Below are 25,570 nucleotides of genomic sequence, written 5' to 3' on the forward strand. Positions count from 1 at the left end.
AAAAATTAATTAATTTATGATTTATTTTTAATCTTAATGCCTATGAATTCCACGTAGCCCGCTGGATCCCTGCGTCACCCGTCGCAATTCCCCATTTTCACTATTTTCCATTCCCACCGTCTCGGCTTCTTCACCTAATTATTTTCCCCTTCCTGCACTTGCTCCGAGCACGCTTCAGTGTGTGCCCTCACCTGACTATCATAAGGACTCAGAATGGTGACCTCGGTTGCCGGCGTGGACCTAATAGAATTTTCGAAAGGCGTGCAATCGTCACCCGTGGATCCCTTAGCTCATAAGGATAATCGAATCCAACCTGCCTCTCGAGAATACATACCCTAACGCGTTGTACCCTCACCCGCGTCAAGAATCGTGGAGGGAGTGTTTCACTCGTCAGGCGATACGCCACCTCTCGCCTGACGAGTGAAACACTCATGCATTCGGGTGTAGCGCTTACAGTATGACGTAGAGAGCAGGAAGGGCTTGAATCACTTCGCGAAACAGTGGAAAGGTAGTGTATATAATGTCTTCACCAGTTCGAGATCTGGAAATTGTAATTCTGAACGTCTGGGGAAAAAAATTTAGCAATGTGTAGGAGAGCTCAATGCTTACTCGATCTAATTTTTGTTTTTCTTCCTTTTCACAGGTTTTAGTCGAAAGTGCCGAGCATAGCTTCAAAGTGATTTCTTCTTTCACAAAATTTCTCAAGTGATAATTTCTGAGGAATGGATCTGGAGATGACTATATGGGCCATTGGTGAGTAAATTGTACCTTTTACTAATTGTACTACTTTATCATAGGTTATTATCCACAATTTTGCCCGTGAATCCGATTAGTGGTAGATTTCGGGTTCACGCAACGATTTTGCCCAGAGATTTAATTGAGGTCTCAAGTGCGGTATCGCAGAGTTTAAATTGGGACAACGCCCTTCCTCGAGTTTACCGAATTCCATGTAAACTACGCCGCGGTCGGGCATGAACGAACCCCATTCAGACGGCTGCTGTGAACAATTTGTACGGAGTCCAATTGTTAAATGGGTTTTAAGTCCTGCAAATCGTTTGGCGGACTAGGTCGAGACGTAGACGCTCGGTCAAAACAAGCCACCGACCCATCCCCAAAAAGTCGAAGAGGGGCGGGAATGGCAACAGCTCCCGGCAAGGGACTCGAACGAACCACAGTCCAACGGGTCAGTCCATGATACCCAATGGAGACTCGTCCGCGGCGTATCAGACTGGCGCGTGTGCAAACGAAAGCCATTACCATTAGATACATCTCAGTGCATACGATATAGCCGGAAGATGGGAGAGGAGAGAGCGCTTTGTTATGGTTGTCCGTAAGTCTATTCTTTTGAACTTATTATGCAGTCGATGCAATCGAATGAAGTGTTTTTCAGCGTTAGTAATTTTCCGGCCAACAAACAAATCAATTGACACATTTCCTCCATTATTCTCGACAATTTACGGTAACAGCTTCATAATAGAAATTCAAATCCACTCCAGACACATACTTGTCCATTTTTCTGGCAAAGTGGATATCACTTCTTCATTTTGGTCCACTTAAGAAATAACAATACAAATATTATCGAAGACTTAAACTTTCTATAAAGAGGATCCCGAATTTGTGTCACTTTTCGAGCGAAGCGAGTTTTTCTGGATGAATTGTCCTGAGCTTATTGCTACTAATACGTTGGTAATATGTCATCTTATTTGTTTAATGAAATTAAGGTTAAATTAATGTATGATCTCAAATGTTGGAGCACCTTATAAACTGCTACTACTATCCGTGTCTGTTAAGTTACAGCATTGGCTCAGCTGTTTTTCTATATCCAATGACTTCGAGTTTCGCAATGTCGTAGCCTCTTCCTAAGTTCGTCCAACAAAGAATCTATCCATAACCCTTTGCCCTTTTTAGCAATGTATCGTAATTTTGGGAATTCTGGATTCTTCCTGGGAGGACCATAAACGATTTTTCGAGAGGTACTTTCATTTAAGATTCTCAAAAAAGTTGTGTTTTCATTTGGTTTATTCATTTGTACCTCTTAACATTTTCGTTAGTTTCTTGTTAATTTCATTGAAAAGGAAGATTGAAAAATATTTTGTCGCCGTAATCTATTTCCAAGTGTGAATTGTAAGTAATATAAGACTGAATAGCTAAATAGGTAAGAAACAATTGCTCTTCTTGAAGTACATACTAGTACTCAACATTAAGTAGCCTCTCCTATAGTTTTGTTGCTCATTATACAAAAGAAGGTAAAAGTTTTAAGCATATAGTCAATGCCTGGTTTCCCTTCATTTCATATTTGAAAACTTTTTTCAATATTTAGGTTGAAAAATTACTTTTTAAATGATTCAAAAATTTTTTCATCCTTTGTCTTTCTGCATATTAAGGTATTTCATTCTTTACTTTAAACTCTTATTAAAAATTTCGAAAATAGATGCAATTTTTCTGTGTTATTTCTGTGCATTTAATGTACAAATGAGAACAGTTTCTCCTGATTGTGCCTACATAATATACCCATAAAAAAGTTTATATTTTGATTGTCCTTTATCCTTTTTTATTTGCACTATGATGTGATTCCCAGTGTATGGTGCCTGCACCTGTGCGAGGTTATGGATATTATCATAATACATACATCCTTTTGGCTGGGTGGTGTTCCTCTTCAACATAGGTTTATAGTTACCGAAAATTATTATTATATTTTTTATGTTTAAAGCGACAGTTGAAGCCATATTCCATCTAAGTTCCCGAACTCCTCAATTACAGCATAAGATCCCATGAATCCTAATTCTAGTTTGCCCATATTGTACCATGACTTATCAACGTGTTTTTACTAGCATGAGTTCGAGGATTATAGGCAAAATAGTCCATTGTAGGATATAAGTTCATCACTACTGATAAAAATATCGTTGTGATTTATTTATTAGGGGAGAATTCCATCATTACCATTTTGCAAATGCACCGCTAGGTTTTATCATGCTTATCATTCTCCTTTCATGTGGAGGGAAACCCATGAATAACACACTTGGTGACCTTAGTTCTCAAACTGTTTAATATTATCTGTGCCCCTTAAAGTATCTTTGTCTCATACAGAGATTTTCTTCAGTAAGAATGTAATTTTTAGAGTTTATGTTAATGAAATGTCATCGCCTATCCCTTGCAAAAAAACTAGAAATTCACTAATGTATGCCTTGAAATAATCCTTATAATTCCCTCTGCACAATTTTCACCAGCAGCATTCAATTTTGGTAGTATTATTTTCTATAGTTTGTTAGTGTAATCTTGACTGTTTGGGTCACCTTAGTTAAACTAATATGAAAGATGCAAAATTATTTTTAAATAATAATAAATAATTGTACAGCTCATTAATGCATTCATTAATATAAAATAATACTATTCTGATTAAAAAATTACAATTTGCAGCAAATTCCTCTTGAGTGCCCTTTGTTAAATATCTTGTATTGTACAGGTTTTGTGTCCTCTTGTTTCTTTTGAACACAAGCCATTTAAAACTCATGAAAACAAGTGATAGTGCCCATTCATAATTACTACTTATTTATACAAAGATCATCCTGTTTTAACTATGCCCTTTCTTGTAATCTAAATGTAAATGGATTAATTCATTGGCCAACTCAAAATTCGATTGTTAGTCCAGTCATGGTGATCCACGAGTGTTATCAGTTACCAAATTGGTGGTAAATGTGAAATTGGTTAAGCCTCACCTTTCAGTAACTCGCCAATACTTCTGGGTTCCACTTGATGCGATTACCTAAATGCTCCCTCTTGAATCGGTCCAAACATTGTTGTGGAAATTGTTTGTGCATTTGCTTTTGATCGGCATTCAGCAAATGCGGCAATCACCTTGCACAGTTTATTCGCATCCCTAATTCTTTGTGTAAGATTTCTTCCGATACCCTTTCTTCCAATATCCTCCCCGCCTTAGCTACCTCACCCACTCACCTATTGTCCAATATGATATCTTGCACCTTTTGGATGGATTTAGGTGTGGTTACGGTTTTTGGCCGTCCTTCACATTGTCATCTTTGAGGCATTTTGACCACATTCAAATTCAACTACCTAATTTATAATGGTTGACATTGAAGGAAAATAGTCCCCATACAATTTGGTCAACTTTGGATGAATTTCCTTAGGGGCTAATCCATACAAATCGGAAGAATTTTATGACTGCACAAAATTCAAGTTTTTCCATTTTAACAAGAAAGAGATGAACAACGAAAAGATGCCTCCTGCAACAATGTGTGTTAACAAATTACTTGAGAGAACAAGTTGAAACTTGTTGTAAAAACTAATTACACACCACACAGACAGGAATCATACATTGTAGCTTATTGGAATGTTATCTCTGTGTCAGGCCGAGAACCTTTCACCTTACTCTCCTAGAAGAGCCTTCTAGAGTGACAATAATTAATTATCCTCATCTTCTTTTTACTCTCATAAGTGCATACCCTTGGAGTTACCGAAGATTGGACATCATGGAGTGGAGGGAAGGACACCTGAAAATATGCTATATGTCCATCAGCCAGCCTTCATCAATGTGGCGATGAATTTCATTTTCCACAGTGTAAGTCCCTGTTTTTGCATTGATTGTAGATGTAGTTTCAATTTAATAATCGTTGGCACTGGTAGAAATAGTAGTTGGCTGAGGCGATTTTGTGTTTTTGTTACCGAGTCTCTATGACTATGATATCTTGATGGCAATTGGTTTACCTAAAGGAAGAAAACTCAATACATGCCAAAGTGACCTTGGATTATGAGTTTTCCATGAACCTATCAGATGAATGGTCATTTTAAAAGCGCAGATTGCACTAGGTGTAGGAACAGTAAGATGAATCCTCCAGAGAATGCCTTCCCTCAAAATAATATTAAACAAATTGTTTCGAGTTTAGGATTGATCATTCAAAAATACGAAAGATATGTCAACAGTTGCAACTATAATCAAGTCAGACAGTTTTTAAAAAAGTGTTCATGTTAGTCTTTGACCATTCATTAATGAAGACAAAATTTTAGTTTTTGAAGACTTGTAAATGAGATTCATTATTTATACATTAAAAGAAATCCTTGGGTCATCATCCCAATTTCATAAAAATCTGTTTCCAATTGAAATAAATCAAGCTTACTGAGCCAATGGGTATCTGTAATCTGTGTGTTAACGACCACCATTAAATCATTTCAATAAGTCATTGTTCCAACAAAAATCGTACAAAATGACTTCAGCTGAGTACATTCAACTAATATGCCAGTGCATTAGATTCCACTTGCCTTGATCATATTGGCATCAAAGCTAAGTGTATCAGAACGACTGACAGAAATTTTTACATTATTTGCTGGAATTACGATAATCATAATTGAAAGCTTTAAATTTATTTTATTTGCGTTACATTCAAAGAATATGCTTGAGCATCCACAGTTAAAACAATTTAAAAAATTACTGATTTAATCTTCATATCAAAAGTGACATCAATTATAATGAATCAATATCACAGGTTAATCCAAGGATTGGTTTGTGGCAGCTCTCCAGACTATAGAATCTTGTTCCCTGCCAATTTCTTCATGCCCTTACAGCTCCTTGCACTGACATTTTCCATTACCTGCTTCTCAATGTTCATCCTAGGCCTACCTCTGCTATTCTTCCCCTTCCTATGCTTCCTTCAATTATGGTCTCCAGTAAACTATCTTGCCTCAGAATATGTCAAATCAATTTCGCTCTACATAAGTGTCCTCCATAAGCTTCTCCTATAGCATCACATTTCCATTGTCCCACAATCTTCTTTCCTCTGCAGCTTCCATCAGCCATAAATTCGAAGTTTGTCTTTCAACAAATTGCTTACTTATGTATGTGCTAGAATGCCTTGCCATAGGCACTTGGTTCTTCTGATAGAATACTTCTTTTATTGCATATGATATAGTATGCCTAAATAGTAAAATTCTTCCATTTCCTCCTGTGTGTCCTTCCTGACCTTCATTGAAGCATCATTTCCCTTGAGACAGTTATATACTATTGACTATTTCTATTCAATTCATCTGGAGTTTTTAAACCCCCTGCTCCATACTGCTAGTTGTATTCTTTCTTTTCTGCAAGTACACAAAGCAATGCCATTCACAAATCTGAAGAATGCTCATCCTTTCTTCATATGTCATATTTTATTATTTCTTTGAAATTTTTTAGTGCCTTCCCAACATGTGTGTTAAAGATCCTGATTGGTTGATATCATTGAGTAAAGGGCCTAACTTGTATATTTTAGCTTTTATTTTATCAAATCTGAATTTACTGTTACACAATACTTATTCAAGTTCATTTTGAGCAATCAGTTAAAGATCTAGGCGTGAATTTTTGGAATGATGTTTTTCAAACAAATACACTGTGAATAAAGTCACATTATGATACTGGGAGAACCGTTCTTACTTAACATAAAATGGGTTTGTAAACCATTTATGTTTAGAACTAATCAGTGATCACATTAAGTGGAACCTAATGTATGTGTTTCCTGAAAGTAGTTCTGCATCTTTTGCCTTGTCTACACTAGCCATTTAAATGAAGCATACAGTGATTCCCCCAAATTTAAGTACACATATAGACTTAGCACCCCTTGGTTGTAAGCATCCAATCATAACGTTTAAATTCTGGATCCAAAATTAATGACTATTGGTCACTTTGGAAGAGTATGCCATTACTTTTTTTGTTAATATGGTTGTCGTACCCTTTTTGTAAAGGTCTTCTTTGTGATTAGTTTCTCACGGTCCTAATGTATTTTAGTGTACCTAAGCGTAAAAAACATCTAAAAAGGTGACCAAAGGAAGAGCCGTGTTTCAATTTTTCTTTTAAGTAAAAATATTTGTTTTTAAAAATATTTATAATTATACTAGCATAAGGAATAAACTGAATAAATGTTTAAGACTCTCCAGTAAGGTGTTGAGTGTATTGACTGTAAATGACTAAATAAGTTTAGATTAAAAAGCTTTTGTTAAAAATATTTTCATGAATAGAAGAGCTTCAGGACTTTAAGTAGGTGTAGTCGTCTCAATTTTATTCATATTCTTAATGCTTTAAGTTTCAAGTCTAGATGTAGAAAACACTATATTTAAATATACATTCAAATATATAATACATTTAAAAAGGGTGGTAATGTAGGCAAGGCATGTAGGAGTGACATTACTGCTGAACTGTATTCAACATCTCAGTATGATTTCTTACGGAGTTGAGTGTACTAATGAGCCAGTGCTATATTTGAAAAATGTTGAGTGCTCACTACTGTAATAATAGTTCTATTTTCTTGAACTGTTGTCCCCAAAAATGGCTTTATATGGAATTAATTCTAGAAGATGAGGAGCTTCCAGTATATGTTATTATTTAGGCAATCATAAATAACATTTGATTACAATTTAACGTTTGGAGGCCTAACCTTTTTGAATGGTGAACATTGGCTATTGAACTTTTGACGTGTTTTGCAAATAATAAGACAAGTATATTGATTTTTCCCAGAGGTAGTAAGTAACTGGTTCCAGTGACCATTACAAATGTTTGTAGGAAAATCCCAATTTCAATTTTGCTAATTATCAATGAATATCAATAATTCATTTTATGTTTATCCTTACAAAGTTCAGTCGCTCAATTAGCAAGAAATTACTGTGATGGTTGTTAATTGTATTTTAACTAATAACCTTTAAATATACTCTTGAGTTATGGCACAAGGAATGATATTCCATTATGCACCGGACATTACCTTATAGCGCCATAAATAATGTGCTAATATACATTTGAGGGAATTCGTTCTGGCTAAAGCACTTGACCGGATATTGAAAGGATCCGGGTTCGAATCCTGGTCAAGGCAAATGATTTTTACACTCTGAAATTGTTGCATTGAAATAGTCTTACTTTCACAAGTAAGAAATTCATATGCAACTGGACCATAGACAGCTTCGCCTATTCTATGCAAATGTATTGCAATCAATAATGATTTCAAATGGATATTGCAATCATTATTGTTGTATGAAAACTTATTTTTGTTAAGGTCAATGATAACTTAAATTCGATTTGTAATCAATCCAACTGATAAACTTGACTTTCCAGCATTTATCATAAAATGAGGAAATACTGAGTGTTTCTATTTTACACACAATTTGGTGAATGAAGTAAACGAGTTTTGATGGAGTATAAAAAGTTTCCAATCAGTTTATTTTTGAACTATGTATGATATATTTTATTTGAAGAAAGAAAAATAAGTAAATAATTAAAAAAATAGTTTGCAAAAAAGAATTATTTTCAATTTTTCCTTGAAAACGGGGTTGTTGAAAACATCTACAAGGATTTTTCAAATTATATTTTGTTTAAATAAATAAATATGGTGATGTATCATTGTGTAGATATGTTAATAATGGTTGCAAAATTTATAATTAATCACAAAGTTGCAACTCTGCTTAAACGTTTATTTACTAATAATTTTAATTAATTTAGGTAATTCTTCCATTTCCCTGTGCGAGAAATTAATATACTGTCTTCTTAATATTCTGTCTTGTTAATTGGAAAACACATTAAAAGAGGATATTAGATAATTCTTATGTTTGCTTATTAATAAATAAAATAAATCTCACATTTGGCTGCTGCACACAAAATCTCTCAGCCCATGAATTACCTAATCTTCCTCAAATTAAATTATCTCCAGATGTAAACTGATGATAGAGCTTTGCAAAGAAACAGTTGTAGCAAACAATGAATCTAGCCATTTATTCAAGATTACCCCAATACTTGTTCCTGAGTAATAGTTAGTTGAAATTACATGAAGCTTTGCACAAGAGATATGCCTATGGAAACTAGTTTCACTTGTCTTGTGCAGGACAGCCTAATTTTGAATTCTTGAATGATCAGTAATCACCAATCATGGAAGTTGATAGAGAAAATAGTTAATGATTGATAAATAAACTTAGATCTTTGAAATTCTCATGTCGAGATTTGAGCAGTGTGAGGGCAAAGTGATTGACTTGTCCATTTGAATATGTCCAATGCAGTTACACCCCACTGTAGATATCTTCAATATATTTTCTAATTTCAAGAGCAGAAAAAGATGGAGCTGACAGTTTTCATTTGGTTTTTCTTCATTTTTGAAATAAACTCTTCTATGACTTCAAATTTTTTAGCGTATTTCTCATTATTGTTCTTGATAATTTAATTTTGTTTTAATCAGTACTTCACATGAGTCATCCTTAAATTATGACTGGCCAAATTCAACTTTCTTTTATACTTACCTTTCCCTTTGGTAGGCATCCTTTAGACGAGAATCCGCTCCTCCGCACACCTGACATAATTTCAAGCGATTTAATTATTAATACTATATATCAAGCAAGGCCCTTTTTCTAAAAAAAAGGAAGAATATTGTATAGCTTTGTCGTATGCATTTTTCACCACAATCACCTGCAGCTCACTTAATTACGTGTTTGTATTGAAAAAATACACTGACAATTTTGATAATTAAGTTGTTTTATTGTAATGAATAAGAATTCATAGCACAATGAAATGGTACAAACTTTTTATAACTATGATGACAGGTAATTATTGTCTAGTAAACGCTATAAAATTACTATTTAGGCATTTTTGGTGCTTACATTAATTCTGAAGCTAGTTTCAATAGTGAGCATTTGCACATAACTCTTTTGGTGATCAAGGATGAAAAATGTTCTGCAAAAGCAGTGGCAAAACTATACAGCAGTGAAGCTTAGATGGGATACCCTCCACCCCTCCCCTCTGGCACATTAGGAGACAGAATGAAATATTACTGCCATTCTCACTCCAAAGAGTCTTGCATGATTTAAGGGCAACCCCATATTACCCTCAGTGTATGCTGTTCACATGCATTTTCTCCTGTTGTGAAGATATATTTGATTTTTTAAGTATTTAATTTTTATCGAATTTTGAAACTCATTGTGCCTGTCAATGATGTGATAGTTAAAGCTCATTGGACACTATTTCTAGAGGGTCATCACTTGACATTTCTTTGAAAATGAATATGTCGTTGGGGAGAGTAGATTCCTTTTATTGTTTTTGGGTTTTCCAGATGGTATGGATTGCGTTTTGCATTAATAGTTCTGTAAATTGCTGATTTCATATATATTTGGATGGTAATTTGCAAGCCCAGCTTATTCTTGTACCATTAATTAACATTATTAGTAAAAATGTGTTTAGATAGTGTCAGATGGCACACAAATCCCTAATATCACATTCAAACTTGAACCAATAGCATGGACATCAATTGAAAAAAATCAAAACTAAGCTACTATTTACTAAGATACGTAATCAAAGCAAAAATGAAACCAATACCATCACTTATGGCCCAGCAACTCTCCATATAAACAATGCCTTGTCCAGCATCTCATTGAGTCAGCAATCGCATGCCGTCGAACATCACACACTTGCACAGTGCAACTTTGCAACGTCCACATCACTTTTAAATCATTCTCTCACAATGTTGTAAAGTTTATTACCCAATCCTTGGTCAAGTGCCTACTTTACCTCTATTCTTAAAACTCCTAACTCATGGGGAGTACTCAAGCAACCTTCCATGTAGCTGGTTCCATTCAACACTACTCTTCTTTAAAAACAAAAACTTATTCCTACTTGTTTTTTAGCATTCTTATTCTCATTTTCAAATTGGTCGATTTATCCTTTAAAATTTAGTTTTTCCACTTCCTTTCCAAATATTCATATGCATAGTCATTTATACCCATGCTGTAAATCATCTTTATCCAATTCTTTCTTCTATGGTGCAAAACTCTCCCATTTCAGAATGCTATCTGAGCCTTTATACCTACCATGTAAATATCGGGTAACCTTTTATTATCCTTTATATGACTTCTCAATATGTCCCACTTCATTCGGGTCCCATACTTTGGTGGACGAGTATTCCAGGATAAGGAAAACCAGGACCAGGACTTATAAGCACTTTCTTTTGTGACTGCACTACTTACTTCTTAATTTGCCTTAGGATTTCTTCCTTAGGGACAAGAATAAGAAGGTATTAAAGATTCAGGGTACAACTTAAGGCCGTTGGATCAGTTCCCTTTTTAGTAAAAATATTGTTTTTAATGACGAATGCATTGTGCACCACCTATATAACACTAAATTTGATATTTGTTGAAAAATATTCAATGCTATTGTGAGCATGAGCAAGTGTTTTAATATTTTATTCAAGTTTCCAAATAGCTTAATGTACCATCCCTCTTTTAAGGTTCATTCATTGTTTCCTACAACTATTTAAGAAGTTGCAAAGCTGATATCTCCTCCTTAAATTTGTCTTCCCCAAATGAATGTTACATGTATGACACTGATATGAAATATAGGTTGATTTCACTCATTTTAGCAAATCTTAATTTGTTTGCTATATTTAATATTTTACCTTTCCTAAGTGCATATTCAAATGTTATGCATTGCATGTATATTTATTTGATCATCCTGTCATTTTTTAATTGTATCTTAGATCATTACCACAGAAAAGTTTTCACATTACACCCGACACCTGTAAGCTTGTGGAAAATATGCTAATTCCATTATTTGCCATATACTTCCACATATTAGGTTATACTTTACACCATATGTCTTGATTTGGAATTTTATTCATGTGCACTATGTACATTTTCATACTCTTCCTAAGTTAGCAGTCATTCCCCAAGGTTGTTGCATTTGAGGATTAATTCAATATGCATAGTTCTATTAGGCATTATTTTATTAATATTTAATTATTAAATCACAATTTCACTTATGAAATTTAAGGATTAGGCATATTGTGGCATTGCAATGAAAGGAGCAAAGAGAATTTAAGGTGAAGGCATTTTTCTATAAAGCTGCCTTTTTAAAAAGTATGTTTTTTGCACTGTTATATAAGTAAGAACTGCAAATATATACCATGCTCATACATTGCATGTCACTCACTGCCTAGTGCCTGGGAAGGGATGAAGAAATGAGTCGTGATAGTTGTCTACTTATTACCATATATTTTCATAATAATTTTTTTCATTACAAGTTGTCATTGCCGGAGGATATATCAACCCTGTTCCAATCCAATAGCAGCCGAGAGACTTGCACTTGGGAGCTTCCAGCAACAGGGGTTTTGGTGTCCTGTTCATTGAACTTTATCTTCTGACTTGTGCCATGTGGGATGAAATCAAGAAGACACCATTATCCATGTGGCATAGCAGGAGGAGACAATCTTGGATTATATTTTGGCAGACATCAATAATAAACTGGACAGGAAAAGAATTTATCAAGATGTTGAATGCAGATCATATTTCAAAGGCAGGTAACTTTTGCTGCTGAGCATTGGGGGAGGTGTGGCATATTTAGTTGCCAAAAAGAGGCTTCCCTGATCTCTTGTTTAAAAAAACCACTTTTACCGGAGTAGGACTTGCATTCAACAATGTTGACACTTTTTTTGTCCAGTATAAATTGTTTGACATGTGCAAAAAAGAGTAATTATTGCTTTGTTAACTTCACTATCATGTTGGACATAAACTGTTAATAATTAAATAGGATTTAAGAGAATTGTTTTATGGCTATTTTAACCCTAAAATATGCACAATAATTAACTTATTACATTGTAACACATCCTTTACAAATTTACTTAATATATTAAACTGTTTTTTCAAATTTACTAAGTACAAAAATATTTGAAGAAAGCAAAACCATATTGAAATGTAATGAAATAATTGACTTTGTAATTCCACACATTTTATTTTAAAAAACACAACCCAGGTTTCGACGTTGAAAGTCATCATCAGGTGGTCCTCATAGAAGCACGCTGGCTATGTATAGCTTCTGATCATAGGAGAGGGGTTGGTCAGAGAGGGAGGTTGGAGGGATAAAAAGGTTACAATGTAGTGGGGAAGAAAAGAAAATTACATTTTTGACTTAGAAGAGTGGTAGGTCTAGGAGTGGGGAGTGGGAGGGATACAAAATTTCGTTGGCAAGATCATCTTTCCAATGGACACATTTCAAAATTTCTAACTGCTCCAAAGCATCAAGCCTTTTGACCTTTATCTTCAAAATGAATAATTTTTGTCACAAAGTCACTTTTGTGGTCACTTTCGATGAGATGCTTTGCAAAGAGGGATTGTTATGGTCTTATTTTTTACACATGTTTGGTGTTCCTTAATTCTTTCTTTAAATTTCAGTCCTGTTTGCCCAGGATACTTTGTGCTACAATGTGAGCACATAAACTCATACACTCCTGTCGATTTTAGGGACTTGGTCTTTAGTGTGAGAGATCAGGTTCTTAAGGCATGAACCACTGTAAAAGGCACATTTAATTTTTTCTTTAGGAATAATTTTAATTAATTTTTGAGAAATAGTCCCGAGATATAGTATTCTCCGCCATTTGGCAGTGAGATCTTTTAAATGTTCGGGGTTGTAAATGTGGCTTAAGGCTATTTTTGTAGGTTTATTCCGGTAAAGTTTATTTATTAGATCTTCTGAATAACCATTGTTTACTGCTAACGTTTTAATTACATTAAGTTCCTTATTTAAATACTATATCTCAGGACTATTTCTCAAGAAGTAATTAAAAGTTTTCCTAAAGAAAAAATTAAATGTGCCTTATGCAGTGGTTCATGCCTTAAGAACCTGATCTCTCACACTAAAGACCAAGTCCCCAAAAACAAGAGGAGTGGAGTGTATGAGTTTATGTGTTCAGGATGTAGCACAAAGTATATTGGGAAAACAGGACGGAAATTCAAAGAAAGAATTATAGAACACCAAACGTGTAAAAAATAAGAACATAACATCCCTCTTTGCAAAGCACCTCATCGAAAGTGACCACAAAAGTGACTTTGTGACAAAAATTATTCATTTTGAAGAAAAAGGTCAAAGGCTCGATGCTTTGGAGCAGTTAGAAACTTTGAAATATGCCCGTTGGAAAGATGAACTTGCCAATGAAATTTCGTATCCCTCCCACTCCCCACTCCTAGACTTATCACTCTTCTAAATCAAAAATGTAATTTTCTTTTCTTCCCAGCTACATTGTAACTATTTTACCCCTCCAACCTCCCTCTCTGACCAACCCCTCTCCTATGATCAGAAGGTATATATATAGCCAGCGTGCTTTCTATGAGGAACACCTGATGTTTTCGTTCAACGTCAAAACCTGGGTCGTGTTTTTTAAAATAAAATGTGTGAAATTACAAAGTCAATTATTTCATTACATTTCAGTATGGTTTTTCTTTCTTCAAATATTATTGTTCTTAGTAAATTTGAAAAAACAGTTAATATATTAAAGTAAATTTGTAAAGGATATGTTACAATATAATAAGTTAATTATTATGCATTTTTTTGGGATAAAATAGCCATAAAACCTCTTAAATCCTATTTTATATTATTAACAGTTTATGTCCAACATGATAGTGAAGTTAACGAAGTGATAATTTCTCTTTTTTGCTCATGTTAAACAATTATACTGGACAAAAAAAAAAGTGTCAACATTGTTGAATGCAAGTCCTACTCCGGGAAAAGTGGTTTTTTTAAACAAGAGATCAGGGAAGCCTCTTTTTGGCAACTAAATATGCCACACCTCCCCAATGCTCAGCAGCAAAAGTTACCTGCCTTTGAATTGTGACCTGCATTCAATATCTTGATAAATTCTTTCCCTGTCCAGTTTATTCTTGATGTTTGCCATCTGCTGTGTTTTTTTAAATAAAGTGTGTGGAATTACAAAGTAGGTATTTCATTGCATTTCAATATGTTATGCGAAATTTACAAAGTTAAGCCAGAGACAACAAATTTTTTTAAAGAAAATCATTTTTTTCCTTGCATATAAATGTAAATTAAGTTAAGAGCAAAATTTTAACTGAACTTAAATGGCAGTAAGCAATAAGAAGAGCATTAGACATTGTTACCGTTATCTTTTTATTCCACAGCATTCTTCAATGGTAGTTCTATGTGTTCAGCATTAGGTCAATTGGATGTATCTCAGGAAAGCTAACTCATTTGATCCTATTAAAAGAAAAAAATCATTAATCATGTGACTCTGTTCCTAAGTTAATCCATTTGTACTATATTAGAGGTAGTTTGTTATTTAGCAATGTTTGATTGAATAGGATATCAATTGTACAACTGATCTTTTAAAGTAGAGCCAAGAATACAACTATAAATTATTATATCCTAAAAACATTTTGCTTGGAAATTGTAAGTTCTTATTTTTTTAAGTTAATGTTGAGCAACTTCTTGAACATGTTGTCTTTTTAACCTAACTATATTTACACCAATATCTGGTAATCTCCATTCAATCTAAATTCTTTTAAGGTTTTTTTTTGAAAGCATTGTCTCTGGCATTGAATATCACTTTTACTTAGTCAAATCTTTGAAATATGTTTTCTCTGTCGATCAGATTTACATTCAACTAATGTAATTGCTGATGCACTTAGATGCAAAATGCACTTAATGAAAATTGAAACAGACAATAGACATACATATATAGAGTTTTAATGTGCATTGCCCAGCCTCTATACACATTCAAGATAACTGTGCAGCCCGGGCACGCAATATACGAATTCATCATCATTACAAAGTTCTGGGTGCGCATTATTGATGGGAAAATGCAATATTTAATGTCATCCATTGGTAATCTTTGCATTTTAATGAATTGTAATAAGTTAATTGCCATTAACTTAATTTTTACGTAGTACTAGATGCCCTAAATTCAAACAGTTGACTGTTGTCACAAAGCTGGACTGGAATATTATTACGATATACAGATTTATGTCTTTTCATCGGAACCAATGTTTGCCATCTGAGTTTCTCTGTCACAAGTGTAGATATGAATATTCATGATGTCCATTGATAACTAATATACCGAGGAGGCTCCTCCTTAATGCAACACAAAACTATCAAAATATGAGAGCAAACAAACAATACAAGAAGGGCTTCAGTTTGACATAATATTTACCCCACTAAATGTGTGTTCAAATATAGTCATGATAATTTGCCTTAAAGTAATCTGTCCGAACTATTTTTTATGACAAATTGCTATTTGAGGGCAGGGAAAAGTTCATTTTAGATTAACAAAGGCTTGTCAACTCAATTCTTAAATTCGATGATAGATAAGTAATTTCTTGTGTTAACTGCACCCACCATCTAACACTAACAAGCAAGCACCTATTTACCACAGACGTCAAGGGATGCAGTAAATATCAACCTTTGACTAGAAGAAATTTAATTAATAAAAAAAATTGGCACATGTCTTGGCATCAGTCTATATTAATACTGTGTCTACATACTGCATGCATGATGGTTCTGCAGTGACAAACCGAACATACCTGACAATTACCAAACTTATCCATTGGATTAGAATGACTTACTACAAATTAATTCAAAACAAAATGACTAATAAGAGTACTGGGGCAGAATTTGTATATGACAAAAAGATTGCTATTGAAAAATTTTAATAATATAATATATAGCATGAGTAAATATGTTGCATAGCAAATACAACAATATATGCACAAGGAATATGTTGACTGGTATACATAATATTAAAAAATAATTGCAATAAAACTTAATGAATAAGAAATACTTAGTTTTTCCACACAAACTTTATTTTTACGACCGGGTTTCGACGAGGATCGTCATCATCAGGTAATTATTTCAGAAATATACACACATATATATACCCTTGCAATGCTGAACATATGAGGTGAAGGAGTAAGGGACAGAGTTATTGGTCAGTATGGCTAGGGGGGGGAGGGATTACGGGGTGTAATTTGGTCGGAGAGTGGGTGGGGACGGTTAGTCCTTTGGGCAGGCAGGTAGAAAGAGGAAGGAGAACGGGGGGGGGTCCCCCTTGTTCTCGGGGCTGTTGGAGGGAAACGGTTGATGTGGGAGTGAAAGGTCGAGGAGAGGAGATCTGAAGGTGTATAATACGTCGTTAACTATTTTGCACTTGGTCCTTTCACTCTTGATGATTTCCATCTGTTCGAGCGCGTCCATCCGGGGTCCTTTTCTTTCCACATGCATAATTTCCAGCTTAAAATCACTGGAATGTCCGTTATCCAAAAGATGTTTTGAAAATTGGGACGCACCATTCTTGTTTCTGAAGGAAGCTTGGTGTTCCTTGAGCCTTTCCTTGAATTTCCTTCCCGTTTGCCCCACGTAAACGGCTGAGCACTCACAGGAGAGTTTGTATACTCCACTCTTCTCTAGATCTGGGATTTTTTCCTTCCCGTTGATTATTAAGTTTTTTAAATTTGTTTTATTGTAAAAAGCGGGTATGAATCTATCCCTTGGTATCCTACTGGTGACTTTCAGGGACAGCTTTCCTAAAAAAAGGAATCTTTGCCATTTGGCCGTGTTGTCTCCTTCGGGGATGATGACGATCCTCGTCGAAACCCGGTCGTAAAAATAAAGTTTGTGTGGAAAAACTAAGTATTTCTTATTCATTATGAATCGTTTCCACAAAGTGACGGCGGATACTATACAGCAATAAAACTTGAGAAAGAATTATAAAATAACTCAATCCTTCAGTCACTTCATATCAAACTACGATTTAGTTTGAAGTGACAATTCAAAATACACAATATATTTCGACTGATCAATACATATGGCGAAAGAAATTTTTCATTCCAAACAATGACAAGCATATAACAATCTTTCAAGATTTTAAAGTACTAAAACTGAAATATATAGTCTAATAATTTTTTCTGGTTACCCTACCACTATATTTCACTTCTACTCTCCATTATCACTCCATTAGCATTCTTAACTGGCTGTAAACCATCTTTTTAAAGCAAGCTGTAGCTGGCTCTAAGTTAATATTGGTGCATATCAATAAATCTATGTGAATATTGAGGGAATTCAGAGAGGAACTTTGCATTATTCCCACGTTTAGTTTTTAGGAACTATTGCTTGTATTTATTCGCATATCCTTTTTATTGGACATGCAATAAAAAAGAAAAATCTATACGACAAACAATTAGAAATTTCCAAAAACTTCCACTAAAAATAAAACAATAATTCTAAGTGTCCTGCACACAAGTTAGTTGAGTCGAGGATAGGGGCTGAAATTCCACAACTAAACTGTAATCAAGCGAAATAAGGATAATCACAGACTTCCCTTACATTATTAGCAAATGAATACAATGATTGCAATATGCACCCATGAAGAAAGTGAGCTATAAATATGAAAAATTAAACGAGATGAAAAAGTTCCCAAAGACAATGAAAGCGTACAATCAACTCTTAAATTACTCTTTTCATATCTTTAAAAACAATATTTGAAATTAGTTTATGTGGTCGCTCAATGGACTTATTCGGGAATGGTAATCCCTCAGCTGAAAAATATGTCTTCCGTTTCAGGATTTCCTTATCTAGAAATACGTTCCTCTTTGAATTTTACATAGTACCCTGAAGGCAAGGGTGTACTACGGAAGGCAGGGGGTGATACCTAATTAATTTTAATGATGAAAATACATTAAAGATAATTAATATTCCAATTCATGAGAATTGGAATATATGCCATAAACAAGATATTTCTCTACACATACGAGAGGAGCTGCTCTCCTTTATCAATAACTTTATCGACACTTCCTGTTATCAAAGGCAATCGATGGCAACAAAATGGCAGAAAATTGACGACAAACATGTTTAGCCACAGTAGATGGAAAAAAGAATTACGTTATTGGTCAAAGTTTAACATGAAAAATGCAGCTAAAATCATGCTATTGTTTAAGAAGCAATAAACTAAGGCATACATGGAAGGCTCATTCTATCCTTTGATTGAAGATTGCTTGAAGTCATTATTTCTGAAATGTGCTGAACATTACTCACGTCATTTAACCTTTTGCCTGCACTGCATGAAAGATTGAAGAACTCAGTATCTGGTTCTCAAGGCTATCATTTCTTCACTGACAGGTATTACTCTAGTGTCACTCTTGCAAGGGAATTGCTAAAGGAAAAAACACACTTGACAGGGACAATAATGCCCAATAGGAAAGATAATCCACATGTGATCAAACATCCAAAGCTAAAGAAAGGAGAGACAGTGGCTTACAGGGATGAAAATGTAATGCTCCTTGCATGGAAAAACAAGAGGATAGTCACAATACTCAGTACGTGGGACACTGCAGAGACTTGAGTTCGTGGAAAGGAGAGTTCGTGGTGGTGGGAATGAAATAGTTTTCAAACCCAAGGTTGTGGCAAACTATACAAAGTTTATGGGGGGAGTTGATATAGCTGATCATTACACAAGCACGTATTGTTTCATGAGGAAAACTCTAAAATGGTGGCGTAAATTGTTATTCTGGGGGCTTGAGGTCAGTGTTGTAAATTCATTTATATTGTGTAAAGAATGCCAACTAAGAAAAAATGAAAAACCAATCTCTTATGTGAAATTTGTCAGGAAACTAGTACATGATCTCGTTGGAGAATTCTGAGATGGTACACAAACTTCCAGGGTTATATTACCATCCACAAACATAGAGCAAAGTTTAGATGTGAGCCTCCATATAATCACACCTCACCCTAACAAAAAACAAAGATTGTGCGGTTTGCTCTAACCGAAAAATCAAAGGTGAAAGAAGAGAGACGATATATATCTGTGAGACATGTGAATGTAAACCAGGTCTTCATGTTGGTGGATGCTTCCAAAAATATCATACCATGAAAAATTATAGAGTTTAAATTATGATTTAATTAGATCAATAAAGTTATCCATAATTATGTCAAAAAATCCAAACAAATAAGTTTGAATGAAAAGAAACTCCAGTTTTTCATTCTAGTGCCATGCTTAGTAAATTTGAGGTATTTAAAAAATTGAATCCTGAGTAGACTAAGGCAATCTAGAAAAAAAGCAACTCTGTGCAAAGGGTTAAAATTTGAAATTTACTACCTTTTATTTATTTATAAACTTAAAATGAAATAAAATTGTAGCTCAATTGCTAATGGCAACATTTCATTCCCGAAAAATAAAATATGCAATTTTTTTAAATATGTTCCCTAAAAATATTCCCTCTGGTTACCACCATTGGGAAGAATATTTTTCATAAATGAAACATAGCCTTCTGTTAATGGTAGACTTCACTTCTGCATCGCGTGAGAAATAACGCACCCATAGACAACCCCCAAAGTTACAAAATGTGGATCAGATTTTGATTCTCCCAGGATTCATGTTTATCTCACAATAATTTTTTGAAACCATTTAAAATATGTATTCACTCTCCCTTTTGAAATCATTTTCAATAGTAGTGCCTAAAACTCCGTCCTTGAAATCAAATACGAGGGTCATCCGGAAAGTAGTACCCGTTCGTGCCGCATGAAGTGCTGACGACGCGAGTAGCCGCTGGACGAGGTCAGATAGCTTCAGTGGCTTGTCTGCCTTCTCTGAGCCAAGTTGCGTGACGCTAGCATTGCCTGTGTTGTTTCTGTGATTGTTTACAATGTTTAAAAAAATTGAGAACGCCGCCAGTTGTGAAGTGAGGGCAGTGATTAAATTCCTCAATGCAAGAAACGTTCGCCCATGTGATATTCATCGCCAATTAAAGGAGGTGTATGGAGACAATGTAATGGACGAGTCGTCTGTTCGGCGGTGGTGTCGCAACTTCAACATGGGGAGGGGGAACACACACGACGATGAGCGTTCGGAGAGACCGTCTGTCATTACAGACCAACTGGTGAGCTCAGTTGACGAATTCGTGAGGAACGATCGGCGCGTCACAATTGATGACATCTGTGAGCATTTTCCCAATGTTTCTCGAACAATTGTTCATGAAATTGTTAAACACCATCTGCATTATGCAAAAATTTGTGCAAGATGGGTCCCTCGCGTATCTCAATGAGCTGGCGGCGAAGGACTATGCAGCAGGAATACAGAAACTTGTCACACGTTATGACAAATGCCTTAATTTGCTTGGAGATTATGTTGAGAAGTAGTTTAAAGTATCCTCTTTCAAATAAAATTTTTTATGTTTGTTAATATTTACTTTTGTGTCTTTATTTCACGAACGGGTACTACTTTCCGGATGACCCTCGTAGTTTGAGTTACGGCCCGTCACAATTTTAGACTATTCTGAAGACTTGGTAAGCTGCCTCTCGGTATGCAACCATTGCGTAGTCGATTAATTAACACTGAGGATAGTTCGAGTATTATTTTTTGATCACAACATTCTAGTTAAGTAATGCATTAAAGGCACCGTACTTAATGGGGAATCAGTTGAGAGATGCCACTAAATGGACGGGGAGAGGAGGGAAGGGGGGGGGGGTGAGTTTTGGATTTAATATTTCGCATGAATATAAGATCAGAGCTAAATTTTTAATCTAAGTTCGACCTAAGAAACATTAAAACACTTAAAATAACATTCAAATAACTTCGCCACATTTCTTTCTAGATTCTTCTTTTGATACAGCGCACTCAAATATATCTATATAAATTGTGATCCCCTCTCAAATGCAGAGATTAAATCCTTCAAAACTTTCAATTACGCTTAAGTTACATGAAGTGGTTAAAAACTGATGCATAACTTCATTTAACCTGGAGAGGAGAAAAAATGCAATATTCATGTTTATTATTAAATTTTCTCTAATTCTCAATTACCAGTTTTGCACTATGCACTTTCCTTCAAATGCAATTGAAGGGAAAACAGAGTTAAAATAGATCGGTTGTGATATACTGTCGGGTATCGACAGTACAACTCTGACTATCTATTATTTAGAGAAAGCAGTTAAGATTCAGATTGGGCTAAATGGAAGTGGTTTACCTCAAGTTAAGTAACCAAGAAATATGAATGTTGCTTGAAATCTCAAATTATTCAGGGCTTTTTGATTAAAAAACTGTGTTTTAACAGTAAATATAGCCTGAAGTAATCAGTGCCATTCATTGCCAGTTTCTTTTTGCCTAGGAAGTTACTGACAATGATCATTATAAAATGACTTAACAGCAGATAATTCCTCACTTAAGCTTTTCAAGAGTAGCAAAGGTCAATCAAGTTTTCCTGGAATCGAGCTTATGAATTTGTCCTATCTGGAGGTGAAAGAGAAAATTCATGAAATACTATTTACATTCTCTTCCCACTACGGTTACTTCATAAATAAAAAGTGTGTTCCCCAGCAAGGTAACACGCTTGAGTGTACAGAAGTTCTTGCCTGCTTTGGTCTGAGAGAAATATTATTTTTGGTCAGTTTAAATTTTTAAAGATATTCTTTCAAATAAAAAGTGGGCGATTCTATGCAAAATCCATAAAGAACTGACTATATTCACAGATTCTTATCAACTGTCTAAACAATTACAGACTTAGGAGAACATGGGGAACTTAAAACAATATCTAACAATATCTGAAGTCTTTCAAGCAATTTGAGCCCAAAATTTCCAAAAACTATAAACGCTGAACAACTCCTTAAATACACCTTCTAAATTTAAAATTCTTACAGTGATCAAAGAAAATAATATTTTCTGGTCAATTATGAAGTTGACGAAACTGGGCAGTAAGCACTAATAGAGTGAATCAAACGTGTGCATGTTACAAAAACTGAAATTTCCACATTTCAATTCGCTTTTCACCGCTGTCAGCAAAGAAAAGTTTTCGCCAAATGAGAGAAAATTAAAACGCTCGCCATTCTCAAAATTTAAAATAATATAGCACAATAAAAATTCTTTTTGATGGCAATATAATTTCATTGGGGAGAACTATGCACTTAAGAACAACAACACTGATGATTATGAGAAATATAGAAATGAAATATCTGAAAACTTCGCACATCATGATACATGAACTATTTACGAAACCACTGAATGCCAAAATTCTAAGTATTAATTTAAGAATTAAAATCCAATTAATTGACTTCTTCGGTAGATTATTCGGCAATCTTCAAAAACACTGAAGGATAGTGAATAAACATTTATAAGAATCACGACGTCTGCTTTAGCTTTCTTGGCATTTATACATCTGCAATTATTAAAAAATAACCCTAGACATCCATCTAAAGTAGTAGATAATTTCTATCGTCAGGGAAATTCCAGAAATGCATTTCCAATGGAAATTCGGAGGCAGAATTCAACTAGCAATTCCGAGAGCACGCGAAACGTATTCTTCACTCTGTATGGCCAAAACTTTAACTGGCGAGTCGCTGAGAATTTAAATTGCACAAGACGTTATCGTAAGGTTATTAAAAAGAAAAAACAGACGGAATTGAGTTACCTCTCTCTGATGAGTAGAGATGGGCGACAACGGTGGCTCCTCGTAGATCAGCTGATCACAGGATATAAATCGCTCTCCACTCAAAGCCAATCTCATCTCGATTTGATGAAATGGCGATCCGACGAAGCATTCTTCTGCCGTGGGTTGAAATAAGGTAAGTCTCCGAGGATCTAAGATTGGTCGTAATTAAATGAGAAAGTTTCCGAGTATCCTCTTGAATCGCATTCACATGAAGTGAATAACTCGTTCATAACCTTTTCCTGCGCCCGTGCTGTGACATGCAATCTGCAAAATAAAAACAGTAACATTTAAATGTTTATAAAAATATAATAATTTCGTTAGTTGTAGTTTTAAGTACCGAGGTGACGAGTTTTATTTTTCAAACTAACCATAGCTTTAAGAATTATTAAAGTGATTTCATTAGAATTTTTACTTTCAAGCATAACGACTTCCAATGCATTGGGTGGAACATCATTTGAAATATTCGCCAGTTAAAAATCAATAAAACAAAAAATTTCGGCACCAAAACATTCTGAAGCAAATTACTAACGAATATTTAAGTAAAGAATAACTAATTTCACTATTCAGACGAATTCACAGAAGGCTAAAATTGAAGCGCAGAATTTGCATTACCTTTCCGGAGTCAGCATAAACAGTATCAGGGAGACGACCTCGCCGATCAGCTGATCACTAGGTCATTCTTCGTCTTTCCACATCGAGTGGACCTCACGATTAGATGAAATGGCGACGCGATGCATTCTTCCGCAGCGAAGGTTGTCAGAAGTAATATGATCGGCAGGTTGAATTGGAAACGTCTGTAAGGTGTGAGAGCAGTAAGGATAATTTAAAAAAATAATTTGTTGGTTTAGTATAAGATTTAGCCAATGTATTAAAATTATCAAGTTCACAAAGTTATATGGAACTGACGTTTTAAAATCAGGTAGGTTCATTCTATAAAATAAAAATAACTGAAAGCTTAAACTCGGCCAGAAGCACCAATGCACTGAGCTGGGGACATTGCACTAAACGGGAATTGTCTTTCATGTACTTCTCTCTCCAATTGCGTCATTACACGTCTTTGGGTGAACTGGAAAATCGAAAGTCCCACCGAAAATAATAATTAATTCAAGTACCCTTAAATATAAGATTCAATTCATATTTGACACATTTTCGTTTCGAGCATTTATCTTGGGCACGTAACATTTTAATGCAAAAATAAATCCCGAATGAAAAGTTAATAGAATCGCTTGTTTTAACGCATTTCCACGAATCTCGAGGATACCTTTCGGAATACACAGGGGACCTAGCTCTTATCAGGTAAACTGTAAGGTCTGAACATTACAGTCGCTCAAAAAGTAGGCAATTCGGTAACCTCGAGTCAAATCTCGCCTTTCCCAAATTTCAAGTTATGTGCCGCGATGACCTACCTCAGTTACGGCTGTTTGCATAGAAAATAATACCCTTTCAAACGTGAACCAGTATTATTAGGACATTAAGAATAAAATAAAAGATTAGACTACGAGAGAAACGAAGTTCAGGGTCCAAATGACCAATAATTAAGAATATATACATGGCCACTTACCTGATTTATTCGAGACACCAGTATTCTTTCGTTGCTCTCGCTATGTCGTCGGTACTCTCTTCTCTTCAACCCCCCTCCAGTAACCACAGTTTAAAGAAACTTTGGGTGCCTTCGTAAAAGTAAGTTCTCGGCCAGTGCATGAAGGGGGAGAAAGGTTTAGCGGGCGCATGGGATTGGTGGGCGAAGATGAGAGAAGGGGAAGTTTGAGGCGCCTAAGGGGTGGGGTGGGAGGTTAAGAGTGTTGGGGATGTATATGGTTGCGGGTTTAATGGAATATCCATAACACGTTAGAAAGATGGAGAGGGGAGTTGACGAAAGAATGTCGTAAACAGCCGAACACGAAATGGTATGTACATAAAATGAGACAGGTATTTGCTCATGGAACTACATATGAAAAACAAAAATAAGGTTCTTTACGGCGTTGATTAGAACCCAATGTCCTTTTTTGAGGTGTTTACACTCATTTGTACGCAAGGTATATCTTCGGCACAAACAAAAAACCATTTGATTTGCTATTGCTTCTATGAAAAAGACAGTGCGCGCGAGAAGATAAATACTATATATTGATGACAATAAAAGCTTTAACGGTCACGACATAAGTTTCTACTAAGAATTAAAATCAATAACTACTGCACAGCATCATCAAGAACAAAGACAACACAACATCCTGAGCAATGAACATGAACTGATCAAAAGTAATCCAAACGTTCTGCAAGTATAATTCCGAACATATATCGCACGATATTAACTCGGTAAAAGTGAACGTTTCCAAGTATGCTTGGTATTGTTCGATTCCTTAAATTCTAATGCGCGCTC

General features: G+C 35.0%; 2 long non-coding RNA genes across 3 annotated transcripts; one reads left to right on the plus strand and one right to left on the minus strand.

Annotated features, from left to right (window-relative positions):
- Positions 1-649: 649 nt before the first annotated feature.
- On the plus strand, positions 650-12,392 carry LOC139696024 (uncharacterized). Its single transcript, XR_011702553.1, has 3 exons — positions 650-753; positions 4,454-4,576; positions 12,024-12,392. It is a non-coding gene; the product is annotated as an uncharacterized lncRNA (long non-coding RNA).
- LOC139696023 (uncharacterized) lies at positions 11,988-24,796 on the minus strand. Of its 2 annotated transcripts, none has more exons than XR_011702551.1 (5): positions 24,755-24,796; positions 23,806-23,987; positions 23,173-23,457; positions 14,887-14,983; positions 11,988-12,139 (listed from the first exon to the last, which is right to left on the minus strand). It is a non-coding gene; the product is annotated as an uncharacterized lncRNA (long non-coding RNA). The 2 variants fall into 2 exon arrangements; XR_011702552.1 differs by having other exon boundaries at positions 11,988-12,143.
- Between the last annotated feature and the right edge of the window lie 774 nt (positions 24,797-25,570).

Source organism: Hetaerina americana, unplaced genomic scaffold, assembly GCF_022747635.1.
Source record: "Hetaerina americana unplaced genomic scaffold, ioHetAmer1.1.p SCAF_65, whole genome shotgun sequence".
Classification (NCBI taxonomy): domain Eukaryota; kingdom Metazoa; phylum Arthropoda; class Insecta; order Odonata; family Calopterygidae; genus Hetaerina; species Hetaerina americana.